Below are 16670 nucleotides of genomic sequence, written 5' to 3'. Positions count from 1 at the left end.
GTTTAAGCATTTCTTGATGGCTCGGTGCTGTCGGAGTTGAAGCATCCCTGAGCAGCAGAAGCTGTCAGGGGTTTAAGCATCCTCTGGCAGTGTCTGAGGCAGCCAGTACAAAACAGCGCCGATAAGATCTCATCGCTACAGCAGCACAAGCTCTTTGATCTCGGCCTACCTGTAACACTGAGAGATGCAAACATTTACAGACATCTCAACCCTAAAGAAAATTGTGATCTTATCCAATAATTGATCTTTTCTTCTGCTTTTCTTTTTTTTTTTTTTCCCTCCTCAGTTCACACCATCTTAAAGCCGATTTTGCCTGCTAATAGTGCAAAATGAAGCTTTTGAAAAGGGCGATTTTTATCCCATAATTGATTTTACTCGCATCTGGCAGTGCATTTTTTGTAGTCACAGAAAGGGGAGGAGGGAGCACTGGCTCCTGCAAGTGAACCACCACAGAAGCAAGCCAGGCACCTCCAGCCACAGAATGCCCCACATTGCTCTGGGTTACAGTGACATGAACACTCCCAACAGCCAAGAAATTCCAGGGATGCAGAGGTTTCCAGATACAGGGCTGTATCCATCCTCCTCTGGTGTGACCCCATGGCCTTCTCAGGACCTCCTCCAGCACCCACCCCAGTGTGAGAAGATCAGAAGAAACCCCTGAGTCACCAGCCATACTGAGGGGAAGTTATTCAGGACTGGAATAAAGTTATTCAAGGCTGGGAGAAAGTTATGAAACCAGTACGGTCCCTGCAGGAGTTTTATGAGGAGGACGCACATAACCCAGCTGCGGACTTTCGGGAGGGCCGACGTGCACAGGGTGATAAATGCTGTTTATGTTGGGTTTTTTTTAAGGCATCTTGCAAAACATGATTTAGCACCGCAGTAAAAGATCAGGGAAAAGTGAGGCGATTGCATCGCGGAGCCAGCGACAGCCTGATGTTTATAAGATTTCACGATGACCCCAGGAGGCCTGGCACTGCTGAAACAACCACCGGAGCTGCAGTCCCTAAATTTTAATGCTGTGAAGAAAAAGAAAAGTTGGTTTTATCAAATTTAATAAGAGAGATGGCTTTCAAAAGTGGCCACACAGCACTTAAGGCTGTAAGATGTGTGTGTGTATATATGTTGTTTTGGTTTTTGTGATGTCAGTTACACTCAATAGCCTTGGATCAGCTAGAAGGGTGCAGCTGGACAAGAATCTGATGGCTCAGGTGGGAGGGCTGGTGGATTCCCTCAAGAAAACTGGAGTTTCTGCACCTGCTACAAGGGCAGCAATGCTCTGGCCAGGCAGCAGAAGCAAGGCTTGGCACATGGCAAGGTGGTCCTCCAGAGTCTGGGATGGCATTTTCCCAGCATCCATCTAACTCCACTAATGTGCTGTTACCAGGGGTGGGGTCCCAGCAGTAAATGGACAACTGCCAGTGCCTTAGCCTGCAGCATTCACTTCTCATCCTGCTCTGGATATACCTTGCATTCCAGGGTTGCATTCCTGGTTTACTCTAAAGTGACTAATTAATATTCCTGTGCAATCTCCACCTGAGAGACATCAGCCCACCTTGATTCACCCAGGTTCTTTTTGGGTTGAGGAAAGCTATCACTGGGATGGGTACTAAATACTGAATAATTAAATACACACCCGAGATCTACAGTAACTAGATGCCAGAGATTAAAGAGTTATTTTAATCCCTATCTGGCCACAAAACAAGACCAGGGATTGGGTTCACTTCCTCAGCCACAGGTAGATACTGGGGGTTGGTCATTTGCTTTTGATCTACATCACCCACCCAAATCTTCTGGGTGTTCTTTCCATCCCATGCCTCCCTAAAAAGGTAACTGAAATTGGAGCAGAATGCTCAGCTCAGACACAGGTGCACACTGACCTCTGCAAAACACAGCTGCTCAAAGCAGGAAAGCATGAAAAGCTCCCACCTGTGCAAGCAGCAGGAGACAGGAGACCTCACCAACCTGCACACAGGGACTCACCTGTTTCTCACCTGCACCTGATCCAAGACAGGGAATGAGAAATAAAGCATCAGGAGAAATCCCCTGTGCTCATCCAGGGACAGCACATTGGTTACAGGTTACCAGATAAGGTCTTCATTATAATATTTCCACAACATATTATCACCTCTTCCCCACACCAGAATTCTGTCTTGGGAGTTATTTAACTGATGTGCAGAAATCTAAATTTAATTTATTATGATCTAACTCACTTTAGAGGCCAAATTACCCTGCACTAGAAAAGGATCAAGTCAATACTCCACTTGCCTTTCTATTTATCTTCTACAGGGCTCATCTCTCCAAGTTTCCTATTCATTTTCTCTCACGTACTAGTAATAAATTTTCTTTTTTTTTTTCTTGGAATTAGGTAATTTCTCTTTCAACACTGCAGTTTAATGACTGGTATTAATTATAGGAAACACAGTCAACGCTTAAAAGAGTTCAAGACACTCAATGAACAGAAGGAGAGAAAAGAAAAATATATCCAAGGGGTGGCTGTCTGCTCTTGGCAAACAAGTGTTGCCTCTTCCAACACCACTGGGAGTACCCAGGGGTGGTCACGGAGAAGGACACCCACAAAAAGAAAGGGACAAAACTGATTGTGGAGAGAAGCTTCCATCTCACACTAGCACCCAGCCAAGAGCAGGCCTCACCAAGAGCTTTCTCTGCCATTTCAGTAAAGCACCCCCCAAAAAATGACCCACTAAAGGCACCTCCTCCAAAACCACCCATCACCCTCACTGGCTTAGGGCAAACAGCCCAGAGCAGGCACAGAGGCAGCTTTTCACTGTAACTGTACATTAAAGATTAAAAGCCTCTCAGTGCAAAGATGTAATTTGTCATCTGCCTCTTAAATCACAGCTCAGAAACAAAACAAGACAAAAAAATACCAAAGAAACAAAGAAGGGAAAAATAATATTTAAGAAAAAAACAAGTGGTGCTGTGGGGGGAAAATGGGTCATTAGCAGTAAAACTACAATTTCCTGGCAACTGCTAATGCCTTGTTTATGTGGATTTCTGTGAATATGACATTTTAACGGCATAATAATTGTGTGATTACAGTACAGCAGGGATCGCTGGAGCGGGAAGGAGGAACAAGCAGCCCAGCGGCTGCGGCTGCTGCGGGCCCGCAGCGTCCCCCGGCAGGCAGCCCTGGCAGGGCATGGGAGGCCAGGCCAGGCTGGACACTGGGCAGGGAACGGGCAGCTGTGGCAGCACTTTGGGCACCCAGAGGCAGCCCAGCACTGAAAGGGCATGTCAGGTGAAAAGCCTCCCAAGAGGAGCCAGCAGTGACTGGGGACAGGCAGGTCACACCACCTCAGGGCCAGCCTCCAGCTGCCCAGCAAGACAAGGAGTGGGCAGTGCGAGCCAAAGGGAGATTCTGATTCACTTTCTCCTTTTGTGGCGCTGTTTTAACATAGAGAACTTAAGCCTTTGCTAAAATAAGAGCCATTTTCCTTTTGGGGCTGCTGAGGTCTGCCTTCAGACCAGAGTGAATCGGACCAGAGCCATGAGCATCCTTTCAAGAGGCAGCAAACCCAAGCCAGCCCAGGGGGCTGGCAGAGCTGATAAGGCTTTCCAGGGAACCCATTTGGCCAGAAAAAGGGTTTTGCCTGTGCAGGTACAAAGATGACCCCAAAGGAGTCTGGCAGCAGCCAAATGTGCCTTTACCTTGATTCCCCCTCAAACCTAGCTTTCCCTGAAAAATCTCATCCTGACATAACACCTGACTGAGCACTTGCCTGACTGAGCCCATTCCCTGGGACTCAGGCATTAAAAAACAGGAGGGGAGGGGAAGATTAAAAATTACATCAGCCTATCACAAGGTCCAATAAACATGTGAAAGCTCTGGAAACTCAGATGCCATGCAGCATGCTGCTGCCTGGTCACGCTGTGTCACTCCTCTGCCAGCGAGAGCACCCTTGTGCTCAGCAGGCTCGGGGGCACTGGAGGCAGAGGGCAATCTTTCAGTAGGAATTGCAACCAGGCATTATACAAATGAGATTTAGAAGTCTCACTGAAGCACAGGGCCCCTGCAAACAGGAGGTTCAATTATAGAGCTGCTGCTGGCCCAGGCACTAATGCCATCTGAAAGGATTATAATACTTCAAACAGGATAGGGCTCATCCCTCCTTGTCCCCTGGTGCCAGCACGTGCACTTAAGAGGGACAGCAGCATCAGAGGGAAAAGAAGTGGGACAGTGTCAGACTGCCTCATCCTTGAATAACCTAGATGGAGCAGTGAGGTACGAGATCCTTCAATCAAGTTTTGGTGTAGTTTTCTCAATCCCAGAGCCCAGTGCCTCGGCTTAGCCCTGAGCGAGCAGTGCTGTGCATCCTGATGGCCTCAGCCCTAGGATACAAGGGGGAGACAGGCAGCACCACAGCCAGTCTCTGTCCCATCCAAAAAGGATGTGGTGGTGGCAAAAGTAGGCTGTGGGTCTTTGGAAAATAGGCTTTGTACTCATCCTGCATCACATCCTCCAGTGTGTAGCATTCAGCATCAAATTCACACCAACCCTGGAAGTCACCTCTTTCCTCTTACCCTCCTTCCCCAAACTGCACAATCCCTAAGCCAGTCAAGCACTTTGTATAAATACAAACTTAAGTGACTCCAGGCATTTGTAGGAACCAACAGAAACCCCTGTTTAAATGCTTGAAGTTAAGTACTTGCTTATGTGCTTCACTAGCTCAGTGGCCCTGCTTTGTGCTGACACAAATCACACACTGGGAATGGAGGTAGCTGGCCCGACCATGATCTGCCCTAATTAGTTTTCTGACCCATGGAGATTATAGCTCCAGTTCATTTATTTGAGGGCTGTAAAACTCCTCTTCCTCCTGCACTGGTACCTGGGCACAACATGCATGAACACCTTGGTGGCAGCTCCTCTGCGACCCCATGGGGACATGCAGCAGATCCAGGATCCCACCCTGCTCCAAGGAAGACCAGCACCTCCCCCTGCTTGGAGGTGATTTTTTTTTCTTTCAAAGAAAAGCTTCTGATCTGAGTCTGTTCTGACCCCACTTTGGGGGAAGTAAGAACAAAACAAAAGAAAAATCAAATAAAATATTAATACAGATATCTAATTAAAGCAAAGCACTTCTCCAGCAAAGCCTGCCCTGAGCTGGGGTCCCTGGAGAAGCTTTGAACATTCACATTAAGCTTCTCATTGCCACTGACCCTTTCCTGCTCATGCACATCCACAGGCATTCTGCTCCATCTTCAGAGGATGGAGTATCTCCTCCTCCTCTGCTGGCTCAGCAGGGAGCATGAGTCCTTGAGGACCTTTTAGCGTTCCACTTTTTCACTTGGCCCTGCGGCCAAGACCACACTGTCCCCACCTTTTCTGCCCTTGCTGCTCACTACCTCTTGTGTGGGCAGAGCCTGGATCTCTCTTGTGGTGCACACACACATTTACGCAACCAAGGCACCTTCTACATCAGGCAACAGGAATGACAAAGGCTGGAAAGGGGCCATGGAAGAAGATGTGACCTTCAAGAACTGGAAGAAGACTTGACCCTCACAAAGTACAGCTGCAACTTCAGCCTGGATGGAAACATGCCCCTCAAGGCCTTGGAGAAGGCTCTTCAGCACTTCCTCCTATCATCCCTACGCTCAACCAGCATCAGCTCAGGTTGTTGGCCACTGAGTCAGTGCAAGCAGCTGACCCAGGGCTAAGGAATCTGGGCCACCATTAAGTCAATCACAGATAGAACCAGCAATCTGTGTATCTTCTTGTCTGTATCTGTAGTAAACATGGTCTGAAACACCCTCCAGAGGCTTAAATCTGCTCAAGTCACCAGCCAAATATAACAGCATGAAAAGCCACTGGAGAATTACTGATGCTTTTTCCAGTAAGGGCACCAAAGCTTTAATTTTAAAATGGATGGCCAGGGCAGTCACCAAAATGGGGAATTTATTCACAAATCAGGAGCAGGGGACTCCAAGCTGCATAGAGGGAAAGATGACGGATTCATTGCTTTGATGAAAAGCCAAATTTTGTTTCAAGGGCTTCCCTTAGGAGAAAACAAGTCAGCTCAGAGTTCACACCACACTTATCAGCAAGCAACTGCTGCACTGGCAGTGGTGCCAGGTTAAAATATATCCACATCTCCCACAGGCAGCCAGAGCCAGAGCTCCATATGTGGACAATGCTCCTATCCACTGGCTGTAGCACCATCCACCATCCTCTATCTACAGAGGGACAGGCAATGCATGCTAGCAGCCAGCCAGCATCATACGCCCCAGACAGAGCCCAGGAATTCCCATGGTGACCCTCACCATCTCCAGCATAGTGAAGAACCTCGTACCTCTCTGTGACAATGGAAAGGAATGCAGGCCACTGACCTCTAGAAACAACATCCAGCAACAAAATTCCTTGCATTTCTACCTAGAAAGATGCTCTTTCATCTTGGATGCCCAAAATCAGGTGTGTTCATAAGAGTCTCACTACATAAAGAACACAGATCTTAACTCTTTAAAATTATAAATTAGCCTATAGGATAGCCTGACACATGGAGACAAATCCTGCATAATTAAAGAGGAAAGGAAGCCGATTATATCCTCCTGGAGAATATTGCTGCCTGCTTCTGTTTTATTTATACGTTAGAGTGTATAATGAGCTGAATATTTAGGAGGTCAGCACAAACCAAGCTGCTGACTGGACAAAAGAGAAGACCCAGCTCTGTCTGTGCTGGGAGTCAAAGCAGAAGGATGGAGAGGATTTTTGGTCATTTCCTCCTACGCCTGCCCACAGATCTCCTGGGATGCTGCAGGACTTCTCAGTTCAACTGTTTGTGCTTGGGCGGCATCAGTCTCCCCAAGTTTCTATCCAAAAATGGTCTTCTGGGTTTTCCCATAGCCCCAAGAAAAGAATGAGCAATGCCAGTCCCAAGTCCACGGCACCTGTGAACCCTTCGAATGGGTTTACAAACAGTAATTCTGGATGGCAAACCAGACAAAATACATGTTAAGAGTCTCTGCTTTCACTGAGATTTTTATTTTTTAAGATTTCAGGTTTTAAAAACCCCAAATAAGTGGAAAACATCTGGACTGGCAGCAGCCCCACAGTGAGTTGAGCATCAATTCCCAAGCCAAGTCCCCTGAGCTGATGGGAACAGTCCCTCACCAGTGCTCCCACTGCCACTCCCATCAGCAGTGGGATACCCACAGCTCCCCTGGGCTCTCTCGCCATCATTCTCCACCTGCTAATTCCCAAAAATGCCTTTGCCCTCTGCCAAAGGGGATCCCCTCAGCAACCCTCTCTGGGCTCACCAGGGTGCCAGGAGATGCTAAAGAGCATCTCTGGGGCCATGTTGCCACATTAACTGGTGCCCCACAGGCAGCCCCTCCCCAGCCCACTGCCTCCACTCAGTGCCATCCTCTGCTAGCTGCATGGCTGGTGTGTGGGTGAGTGCAGGAGCTGCTCCCCAAAGGTCATCACCAATTACAAAGGGCACTAATTGGGAAAGAAATTAAGGCAACACCCCGTATGTGCCCCCACACCAGCCAGGTTCAGTACATTCCCAGGATCACAAGAGGTCAAATATACTGAGAAGAGCCCAGAGCAATGGTGGGTAAATAAAGTGGCAAAAGGGAGTTCCTACATGGACAGACAGTGTTTTGTTTTCCTTCTGTGCCTTTCAGGACAGACATGAGCTGCTTCCCAGCCATGAAGGTCGAACCAGACTTCCCAGGCTTCAGCAGGAGCAGCAGATGATTTAGTACTTAGGAGCCCATAGCTGTACTCAGTCTCCAGCTGAGCTTTGCTCATCCTCCTGCACAACAGCCAAAACTCCTACCAAACCAAAGAGCTGGAGCATCTCAGAGGTCAGGGAAGGTCTTCCCCTTCCCCGTGGAGCTGTGGCTCCCACATGCCAGAGGACAGCCCAGGACAGGACACATCAGGGGAAAGGGAAAAGGGAACAGGGAGGGAAGAATAAAGGAGCCAGCCAGGCAGATCCCTGCTCTGAACATCCTGCTTTGAACCCAGCCCTTTAAAAATGAGGAGGTTAATCCCAACCACTCCTCCCAAGAAGGAAAGGATCGTGCTGTTAATACAGTCAGCATCCTTGACCCAACATGGCCTTTTCACAGCAGCAAAGCTAGGGGTAATCCATCTGGTAATTGCTTCCATGAGGATCTTTACACAGCTGTAGAAATGAATGCTACTATCCTTCCCTGAGCAGCCACCTTTCCAAGGCAGGCAGCAACAAGAAGGGTGATAAGTAACAGCAGCATACAAACGTGAAGTGTCTCCAAGGGAGGGAAAGGTTATAAAAACCACATATATCATAAAAATAGGTATTAAACAAAAATACGATAATTGCAAACACAAAGGATAGTTACATGCATGGCTTTAGCTGCCTTTAAGAAGCCACCAGCTTTACCCTTCCCCTTCCCTCTGACAGCTAACTTCTCTAGGGAGCAGAGATGCACCAAGGCACAACCTGTTCCAAGGAAGGCACTCAGCAAGGACAAGAAATGCTATCAGACCAAAGTCCCCACTTTGGCACTTGATTTCCAGTTCTGGAAAAGCCCTGGACTCCCCCCAACCATGCCTCAGCTTCCCTGCTCCTACAGTTAAGTCACAAGGCTCCCACTGGGTGGAAGCATGGCCTCTGCTGAGCAGTCCCAGTACAAGGGCTTTTTTTCCCCTTTCCCACCTCTCACTCTTAACAGAATGGGAAGAGCAGAGGAAAATCCTTGCTGGTGACTAACCAAAATGCCCCAAGCCCTTGCAAAGAGCCTTTCTGCCATATGCCCACTGTGCAGTGATGTGCTGCAGCCCAGCCCAGTCCAGACCATACCAAGCAGCTATTGTGGTAGCAGTGGAGAAATTCCTGGTGAAAGCTCGACTTCTCCAATAGATTTAAAAGCATCACCAGGAAACATGAGAGCTGCCCTAACACACATGATGCAGCAAGATGCAGGGGCAGCAGAGTCTGTGGGGTACTGACCTGTGGGGCAAACTCTCAGGGCTCAGTTGGAGCTCAGGACCTGCCAGTGCCCGCCTGTCAGACACCATCTCCCTGTCAAAAAGCACTGGTGACCCATGTCCTCATCTCAACACACACATTTTGCAGAGGAAGGTGTTTCTGTAGCCCAGAGCTGGTCCTCAACACACAGGTGCAGGGAGATGAAGCTCAGGTCACAGCAATGATGCTCCAGGGTGCGTGTACTCCTCAGATGTACCAGCCCATCCTCCCCCCAACTCCCCTCAAGGAGAAACTAGATATAAAACATTTGTGACAGCAAGAACAGATCTAAACCTTTGATCCTTAGGTACCTGCTGCTGGAGTGTCTGCAAGATCCTTGGCCTGGGTACACCATGACTGACAGCACCAGAGATACAGCAGCATAATTTGGAGCATATGTCAGCCCATCCTTCCTCTATCTCAGCTCAGTAATAGAAATAAAAAAGTCAGTGCTGGCTAGTGAGAAATGCACCCTAGGACGGTATAGCAAGTTTGAAAATAATCAAGCCTGCTGGGGAAGGACTGTGGGTCCTGGCCAGCCATGAGCACAGGCGTTGCAGGAGCCTCAAGTGCTGTGCCTTGGATTGATGCAGGCTTGGCTGGGGATGGGAAAAAAACAGAAGCAGGACATGGCTGGTGTGGCCTGGCCAGGCAGATCTCCAGGCTCTGGCCATCCTCCAGCAGCACAGCCCTGCTGCTTGCATGGGAAAACCCTGAGCAGAGCCACGTCTGGGCACGGAAGCTGCAGCACGGACATCATAAAAACCAAACCCATGCTAAGTCTCCTGATGCAGCAAACTCAAAACATCCAAGAGCACGGGGATCTGGATGGAAACCAGAAACCAACACTGAGCTTTGCTGTTATTATAAAAAAAAAAAACCAGAAACCAACACTGAGCTTTGCTGTTATTGTCTCTGTCACATACAAACATACCTTTCACTGCAATAAGGAAGAGAGCATTTTAGAACTCCTCAATCACGAAAACACAGTATGGAAGTTTTGGTGAGCAGCTCCTGCTTGGGCTTGGACCAGTCCCCTTGTCTGATACAGGAAGAGATTTCCTCCACCGAGGCAGTATAGCTCATGGCATGCACCCATTAAGCTCCACAATTCCACACACTGTGGAAACAGCAAGCCCTGCCAGATATCTCACTGTCTCAAACCTCCAAACCTCATCCCCTTTCACGCAGACACCAGGGCAGTCCTGTAGACGACATTTTGTTACAAGATGCATGTGGGCAAGCAGAGCAATCCCAATACAAGCCAGCAGCAAAGCTCAAATCCAGGCAGAAATAAGCTGCCCTAAATCTCTTGGATCTTGATGCTTTGGCAGCATCAGGCTTGGACACTGGCAATGGTCATGGGCACGGTACAGCTCCTTGCAGCACGGCTGGGTGGCAAGACAACACGTGTTCCACTTACTGGCCTAGGCAGCACAGAGGTGTCACCACACAAGGCTTGTCCACCCAACTACCAGAAACAAATTGATAGGCAACACCACCAGGATCTCTGAACCCAGAGAGTCAGCTCTGGAACAGCCCCAGACTCGCCTCCATGGAGAGCATCTCATGCTGGGTGGACACATCAGCTCCACCAGCAGCTGGGAACCATCTGCTGAAGGCAAAGCTCCCTGCTCTCAGAAAGCCATGGGAAGAGAGGGAAGTCCCCCATGTGACACAAGTAGTGGAGAGCAGAGGCTGGACCCACATTTAGGCAGCCCCATCGCCCATCTGGGCCACATCCCAATCCACATGCCTTTGATCTCTCTTGGTCCAGCAGCAACATGCTCTCCTTGCCTGCAGAGCTGCATTAAGGATTAGGTGCGATCAGACATGGGATAATACAAATGAGGTCGTGTTTGCTCCTGGCAGTAGCTGCAAGAAAATGAGGAGTCAGTATTTCCAGCCAGAGGGAAATAAGATGATGGCAAACTCTGGCCAGGCAGGCAAGGAAAGGAGGGATACGGCTGAGACCTGGCTAATGCAGCTTCTCTGCCTGCAGGTTTGGATACACAGTGCCTAATGGGCCACAGCTACATGGGAAGGGAATCTCCTTGCTGAGGAACCATGTCTCCAGCTGGGCTTCCTGGTGGAAACCAGGGGACTAGAAACTCCAAAGGAGGCTCATGCTGCTGGAGGGAAGTGTCTCACTCCACCCCTGCTGGGCCTGTGTAACCAGAGACAAAACACAACCTTCTATTGTCTGGATGGTCCTGAAAGCACAAGGCCCAAATTGGTGATGCTGCTTCTCTTAATGTTAGGCATCCACTGGGCTTGTTTTTTCTCATAGATCTGTTTCCATCCTTACCCTCTCCTACACACTCCAGTAGCTCTTCTCTTCCAGCTCCAGGCCTGTCTCTATCTCCCCTCGGTACCCCAACCCTCGGCACCAGTCACAGTGTGTCTTCAAATATAAGGGAGAAGATGCCTGGAAGTACACTCAGGCTTTGAGAGGTATGCTGGAGAAAGCAAAAGCCACACTGAGGCTTTTCTCTTCCCTGAGGCAGGGAAGAGAAACCATGTGGATAGAGAAGATGTGCCAAGCAGCAGACATGCTACTCCATTATCTTTCCCAAAAACACATTAGCCAGGGTAAAGGTCCTATCAGCTGTGTATAAGACATCTCAACCAGCACTGGTCCTCATGGCTGTAAAAAACCCACCTGACTGCTTTTATATTTGATTTAAATTTTCACCTTCAGAGAACAAGCTCCACCTGAGAGGTCTCATAATCTTTATACCCTCGCTAGAGCCCAAAGAAGAAAAACTCTCACAAGATGTGAAGAGCTCTGGACACAGCACCACAGGCACTGAGCTGGATGACCTGCCCCTGGCTCATGCACGGCCCTGGGAAAGGCAGGGACACAGAGCCCCAGCAGCAATGCTTGCCACTGCCCCAGCAAACCTGCACACAGATGGTGACAGTACTGGTCCCTCCGCAGCCGGCAGCATATGCTGCTGCTGCTGCTGCCCACATCAAGGCAGACGCCTGGAGAGATGCACCAGAAATAACCGGCTACACAAGCCAAGACTTTTCATCTATGCAGTCAAAGAGAGTTTTAATCCCGAACTACTGGGTACAGCTCAGCATCTGAATCCATCCCCCTTTTTTTGCAGCAAAAGGAACAACGTCTCAAGGGCAACAAAATGCACCTAAAAACGCGCTGAGACAAAAGAAGGCCAGTGGGACCTACTGGTGGCTACAGACTGCCAGGCTGGTGAACATCTGTATGGCAGAGAGTTTCTGCTCTTGGTCTGCCAGCGACCTTTATGTCTGCTTTAACACGGGGCAATAATGCTCACTTAAGAGTTTCATGCTGAATTAATCATTGCAAAGTGCTCTACGGTTCAGCCAGGAGAGATAGGAAGGCAGTGCTAAGCACAATCATAGCTGTACTCAGCAAGACTAATGGTCTGTGCTGTGCTCTGGCCCTGGGAAGCACTGCTTTAAGCTCCTGAGCAGGATGCACAGCAGCCCCAGCAGGGATGCAGCCTCCTCCCTGTCCTAGACAGGCACAGAAACATCTGCCCAGCTGCCTGCACTAGCAGGGGGCTCAGCTGGATCCAGCTGGACCACCCAGCTCTAAAACTGCTGAGCTGAGGAAGGTGGTGTTCAGAGGAGCAGGGGAAAAAGAAGATGTCATTTAACCCCTGTCTGGACCTTCTCCCCATGCTTCTTGTCCAGTCACTGCTGAACCCAGCCAGACTTTCAGCACCCAGAAAATGCAGTTGTATGGGGCTCCACAAGCAGCTTGTGTCCCAGCACACTGAACTGGCCCCTGCCAACTTTCTTTGACAATCCCAGATTTTGTCCAGGAAGAGATGGGAGCTATTTCCTATCCACCATTTGTCTGCCATAAATGACTTTCCAGATCTGCAACACAACCCCCATCCTCCATCCCAGACTGAGTAGCCTAAGGCTACTTCTTGCAGAGCAGCCATCACCTTGTGACCCCCCCTCTGCACCACTTCCAGCTCTCCAAGATGGCAGGGAGCAAAAGCAGGCAGGATTTGCTGTCAATTCCCATGGCAGCACCCTGCTTGTCCTCAGAAGTTACCCAGGAAAGGCTGTTGAACAGTCCTGTACTCTGCCTCCCTACTTAAATGGGACTACAAAAAGAAAAGCAGCAACAGCCTCCTTATTCTAAAATATGAATCCAGGCTGCTAAAAGGCACCAGGATCCTGGTACACCAGGACAAGATGGTTTTCCCCTCAGGGCATTTGGCAGGGGCTCTGCTATTTCACATGTCACAGCTGAGCTCCAGCAGGCTCACTGTGGCTTATCCCTCACTCCTGCCCAGCTTCAGCGATGCCAAATAGGAATGGGCAGCCAGCACTACTGGAGCAGGGCTCAGCTGCCAGCACCAGGCTAAGCCCACCAGCCTTTTATTTCCCAAGTGGTGAAGATGAGGAATAAAATTAAAATTCTTCGTTGTGTTTTGATTTAACATTTTATCTGCACTGGAAGCAGCAGGGAAAACGTGGGAAATGTGGAGCAAGTAACCACTCCGTAGCAGAAGCAGCCAGAAGAAACACTAGGGCATCTAGGGCAAGTTCTGAGAAGCTCATTTTAAAATGTTCCCTCCACCAACACAGATAAATATTTGAGAAAAAAGAAGAACATGAAAATTCAGTTGACTCATGAAGAGCAAGCACGTTAAATATAGAAAATAAATTAAATAATTAAAGGGCAAAAGAAATGGGATTTTAGCCCTGCTTTGAGCAAAACTTTCATTACAGCCTTACCCAGGGAGCTGCTTTTCACCATCAGACTGGGTAAAGTAAGTGGCAAAGTAACCTTTTGCCAGGCTTCTAGGCCACATTCCCAGACCTCCCACTGGGGAGCACTGACCAGTGACCTGAGTGCAAGGTGTCCTGCTCTGTACCTCCAGAGCACAGCACAGCCTCACCCAGCCCTCCCCATCCTTTCTCCATGTCCTGATGGGACAGCTGAAGAGTGGAACAGTGACTGCTTGGCCCACAGAGACCCTGAAATTCTCCATGGGATGTAATTCCACTGGGTATATGCTATAAGCTGTTAGCCCAGATGCTGGGCTATCCCAGAGCTGCAGGTGTATGTGGCAGCTCTTTGGGTACAGTCCAATTAAAAAAAAAAAAATTAATTTTAAAAATCCAGCTCCAGCTAGTCTCAGAAGCCTTGGGACAGGATGAAATTTAGGCTACAGATGTTACAGCCAAGTCCTATTATTGCCAGGAACTCAGCCCTGCAATTTAAAGGTGCCCTGGCACAAACCCACACCAAACACAGCTTCCAGCATCTGCTGCACTCAGAAATAACACACGTCAAAAAGGGCAAGCTCAAAGCATCTGCAGCACTTTTGGGAGCTCAGAGCTGAGCTGGCTCACCACAAGTCTCACCAGCCCCCAGGCAGAGCAGCTGAGCTCTGTGCTCACTCCGCTGGGGAAGCCCAAGGCTGCCCAGGGAGGAAAGAGCCACGTGCTCTTCCAACCCTAGAAACCACTCCCCAACACTGAGGCAGGAAAACACTCCTGGCAAGGCTGTGCTGGCAGGTACCTGCCGTGGGCAGGGGGACAGCAGGGATTTGGGGCACCAGGGTCCATCCCAACAGGTCTCTACTTCCACAGCCTGCAAGACACAGTGAATGAAGGATGTGAGCAGCAGCCTAACAGCCAGGGAGACGATAAGCTCAGGGTCAGGCTCTTTTATTAACATCCTTCTCTTTTTTTCTGACCCTCAAAAAGGTCCTTTTCTCTTTCTGAAGTGACATCCTCCTAGTCTCCATTGCAACAACAGCATCAGCTCAGGGGTGACCTGGTCAGCCCACAAAGGTAAAACAGGAGAAACAACTCCAAAGCACATTTTTGTGTCTGTGATCAGATGGCTGAGAACCAGCAGCATCATCTCCCTAAACAGCACATGGCATCTGAGGCTACACCACTGATCTTGGCAACAATCTCTTCCCTCTCAGCTACAGAAAACCTATATATAGGAAAATATGGATATATACATATATGATTTCCACATTACTTTGCCTTTTCCAAACAGTCCAGTAAGGCATCCCAGATTTGCTCTGGCCAAGCAGGAGACTGGCCTGGCCATGGCTAAGCAATGTCTCCCACTCGCTGTGCCACACTCAAAGTGTCAGCCTCTTGCTTTTCCTGCCTTGCTTCAATGTGCGCAGATCAGTTTTGGTTTTAATTGCAAAGTCCCCACATTCTACAAACCAAATGCAGCCGGAACTGAAACGAAAGAGTAAAACCACCCACCAACAAAGTCACAATGCCAAAAATCAAGTGGGAATGCACAAAGCAGAGAGCTTAAACAGGGAGGGGGCAAATGGAAATTACACTAATAGCCTGCTTTCATTTTTAATAAGCTGAGAGCTGGGTAATGACACTGGAAGGTGAGCTACCCTTGGTCCAAAGAGAGGTGGCTGTTTATGAAACCATCTGGCTGTCAGCAGCTCAAACATCACGTGAAGGAAGAGTGTAAAATGGGCAGGTAGAGCCAGGCTGTCAGCAGCCCTCTGGGTTAGGAGAGAATGTTCTGTCCTCTACCTGACAGAGAGGGAGGAAAAAAAATCTAGAAATTGTCTGCATTTTGGGGAAGAGTAGTAGTCTGTGGTTTATGGGGTTGGGGGTCTCTTTCATTGTATCTAACTTGTTTATTTAAGAGGAGCATAATAAATTATTCTTTTCTCAAAAGCAGCACCACGAACAGCTACAGGAGAGTATTCCTTTGCTTTTAAGAAAGCATTGCACAAAAATGATCAGATATATTTAATGGGCTGTTGAACCAGTGTAATGTCAGCCTCTTACGTTATCATGGCTCCTAATGATTTTACAAAGCAAAGAGCTGGAAGAGATCGACTTGGCATTCCTGGCCTCTGCCATTACATTCTGCTCAGACACAAGCAGCATAGCTGAACAGCAACAGGTGGGATGATATTTAATGCCCATCTCTGTATCTTGACATTGTCTGGTTTGAAATAGAGTCCTCATGTCATTTACTGGCAGTGAAACTAATAGGATTCTGTAAAAATCAATCCATAAATGCACAGACTCTAAAATGAATGGTTTCCTTTCTGTTCCATTTACGGGAGGGCTCTTTTATGGATATCTATATGCCAGCATAAAAATTGCAGGAACAACTTTCTAAGTCTTCATTAAATTCAAGGGGACTTTCATAGAGAAGATTGCTTTAAAAGAAACTGCTGTTTCCCATGGCAGCTCATTATTACCCACAAACCCAAAAAAACTACACTGGCTCGTGAGACCTGTCCCAGCTGCCCCATATTCCTACTGGGCACACTGGAGCTGCAGGAGGAAAACTAAGATCAAGGTTAGGATGGAGCACAAGCCCACCCTGCCCAGGACAGGTGCTATTGAACTGAAACCGTGTGTCACATTCACCCACATGCTGAACACTGACAGCACTGCCAAACCCTCTGCCAGGGTCTGCCCAGCCAGCACAGGGACTGCTGTCAGTGGAGGGTTTCCAGCGAGGAGAAATAAATTCCTAAACTAAACAATGCTTCCTTGATAACATATTTGATGAAAGTGAATGAAACAGAGGGATGTATTTCTTCCTTGCCCTACCCACCATGTTAAATGGCATGGTGCTGGGTTTTGGGATTTAGGGGTTGTTTATTTCTGGAGGAAGCACAAAAACTGCATGACCTGTTTGTCACTCCTGAACACATCAGTTTA

The 16670-nt window shown here is 48.5% G+C and overlaps 1 protein-coding gene across 1 annotated transcript in view; it reads right to left on the bottom strand.

Moving 5' to 3' along the window:
* The window catches only part of GALNT14 (polypeptide N-acetylgalactosaminyltransferase 14), an 89591-nt gene that overhangs the window by 57120 nt on the left and 15801 nt on the right, over positions 1-16670 (bottom strand). The gene's annotated exons all lie outside the window — the stretch shown is intronic.

Source organism: Vidua macroura, chromosome 3 (assembly GCF_024509145.1).
Source record: "Vidua macroura isolate BioBank_ID:100142 chromosome 3, ASM2450914v1, whole genome shotgun sequence".
In the NCBI taxonomy this organism is placed as follows: Eukaryota; Metazoa; Chordata; class Aves; order Passeriformes; family Viduidae; genus Vidua; species Vidua macroura.
Note: the sequence above shows the minus strand (reverse complement) of the source record. Positions and strands in the feature narration are given on the sequence as shown.